General features: G+C 46.5%; 1 non-coding gene across 1 annotated transcript; it reads left to right on the top strand.

Annotated features, from left to right (window-relative positions):
- The first annotated feature begins 285 nt into the window (after nucleotides 1–285).
- On the top strand, nucleotides 286–359 carry Trnat-ugu. The gene has a single exon. It is a non-coding gene; the product is annotated as a tRNA-Thr (tRNA).
- The last annotated feature ends 1911 nt before the right edge of the window (nucleotides 360–2270 follow it).

Below are 2270 nucleotides of genomic sequence, written 5' to 3'. Positions count from 1 at the left end.
ACTCATTACTCGCGGCGCGTTGCCGATTCCCGTAAGAGTACGGGCACTGTTTGTGCATTCGCACAGAAGAAGAAGATGGTCAAGTGGCCGGTGAGCCATATATATATTCTTCTGTGCGAATGCACAAACAGTGCCCGTACTCTTACGGGAATCGGCAACGCGACGCGAGTAATAAGTATAATGGGCGGGGGCACTACGAATGTAGTGTGGGACAATACGTTGAGAATGTGGGTTTCGCGGGAGGCGTGCCAGAGATAAGTCCCTGCAGTCACGCTATGCTCCGTGTCCCCGGTGGCTCAGATGGTTAGAGCGTCTGCCATGTAAGCAGGAGATCCCGGGTTCGAGTCCCGGTCGGGGCACACATTTTCATCTGTCCTCGTTGACATATTTCAACGCTTTTAAGCAGCTAAGGGTGTTCATTTCATTGTAATTGCATTCACAAATGACAACTGCCGCTCGTGTACCTCACTACAGTACACTGCGACACTGGTGCACAGTTCCTTCTGAGGGTCGCCTTATACTATAATGTATAACACAGACAACATATGGCGAATGATTGACGTTGTTGCGTACATTAAAAGCGAAGGTGACAGGTACAGTCTGCACTAAGACAGATTTAACATAGCGGACATTGATGATCCCCTACTCCTTTTTAAGAATCAGTTCCTCTTCTTTTAAAGGAAAACAAGAGAGGAAGAAGTCTTTGAGAACTCCTCGTGTAATTCGTGAAAGAGCGCGTTTCATTGTGGATTCGAAGAGAAGAGGGAGGCAGATATAAGCGTCAGGGAGGGATAGCGGCTCGGCTCGGCGGGCCAGATCTGGCGGCGGAGCTGGTGATGCGGGCCGCCGCAAGTTGGACAATTTGAAAAGTTGCGGCGCGCTGGCTGATGCGACGCGGGCAACTTGCGTCACGGGGAGCGCCCGTGGGGCGCCGCGCTGCCCTGCCCTGCCCTGCCGCCACAAATGAAACGGCGGCTCAGCGGACGAGCGCAGTCATCTGGCGCGTGGTAGTCCGTTACGTGAGCTACACCTACACACGTCAGCCGTTCCGTGAGACGCAATTGGTTTGTTCGACGACAAGGTACGGAAGCAAAAATTTGTCCGTATTAATAGTGGCCGAGCTCCGTTGCTGTGCATTAAATTATTTGAGGAAATACATCAGTCAAACTCTTTTTACGTAGGTTTATATTTACATTTGTACTCTAAAAGCAGCCATATGATTTTGGGCAAGAGCATTTTGTGCCCCATGTAATCTCCTCCAGCATTATCTCTAAACACCATAGTATAATTAATTTGAATGCAAATGAGTCCTTCTAAGGGAGACAACTTGCAAAACGGATCACACCGAGAAAATGATGAATCCGAGTGCCTAATGACCCCGATGAGCTTCGAATTACCTACCACACAAAAAGTATAACACGAACTTGCAGTATGATGCAAGTGAAAAATAGGTCCACAATTTGTTTTATAACTGAAATAAATGTTGCATTAAAAAGTATCTTTTTTGTTTCTTGAGGTTGAGTAGTTTCGGATAGCTATGTCCATTTGAAACCATCCTACAAAGAAAATTACAGTTAGCATGACAATGGCATGTACAAAAACTCCCCTTGCAGTGACGATCAAACCGGCAGTGACGTGCGGTTCTAGGCGCTGCAGTGTGAAACCGCGAGACCGTTACGGTCGCAGGTTCGAATCCTGCCTCGGGTATGGATGCGTGTGATGTCCTTAGGTTAATTAGGTTTAAGTAGTTCTAAGTTCTATGGGACTGATGAGCTCAGAAGTTGAGTCCCATAGCGCTCAGAGCCATTTGAACCAACCGGCACAGTGGCCGACTCATCAAAAATAAACGGACCATACAGGACAGACATTGGAAAAATGGTTTGCACAAACACCAGGGGTTAGCAGGTAAAGCCCTAAAGGCCACTGACAGCGACCCTCATCGAAGACAAAATGTTTACTGATTAAATAGTACATTCGTTTTTCTTTAGTTAACCTAACGTAGACTTAAAAAGACCAACAACGTTAAAGAATTTTAGGCTAAAATCACTCATTGGTCTCTAGTTGTTTGAATTATTTTTGTGTAAAGAAAAAAGTATGTAATGTTTAGTCAGCAAATATTTCAACTTCGACGCGCACCATTATCAGCTGCCACTAGTGTTTTACCTCGTAGCAACTGCTGCCTTTGCACACTAGTGCTCCATCGTCTGTCCCATATGGTCTGTTTACTGCTGCTGAATCGGCCATAGTGCCACTTCGATCATGACTGCAGT

Source organism: Schistocerca piceifrons, chromosome 1 (assembly GCF_021461385.2).
Source record: "Schistocerca piceifrons isolate TAMUIC-IGC-003096 chromosome 1, iqSchPice1.1, whole genome shotgun sequence".
In the NCBI taxonomy this organism is placed as follows: Eukaryota; Metazoa; Arthropoda; class Insecta; order Orthoptera; family Acrididae; genus Schistocerca; species Schistocerca piceifrons.
The sequence above is the reverse complement of the archived record's forward strand: the minus strand, read 5'-3'. Positions and strand labels throughout refer to the sequence as shown.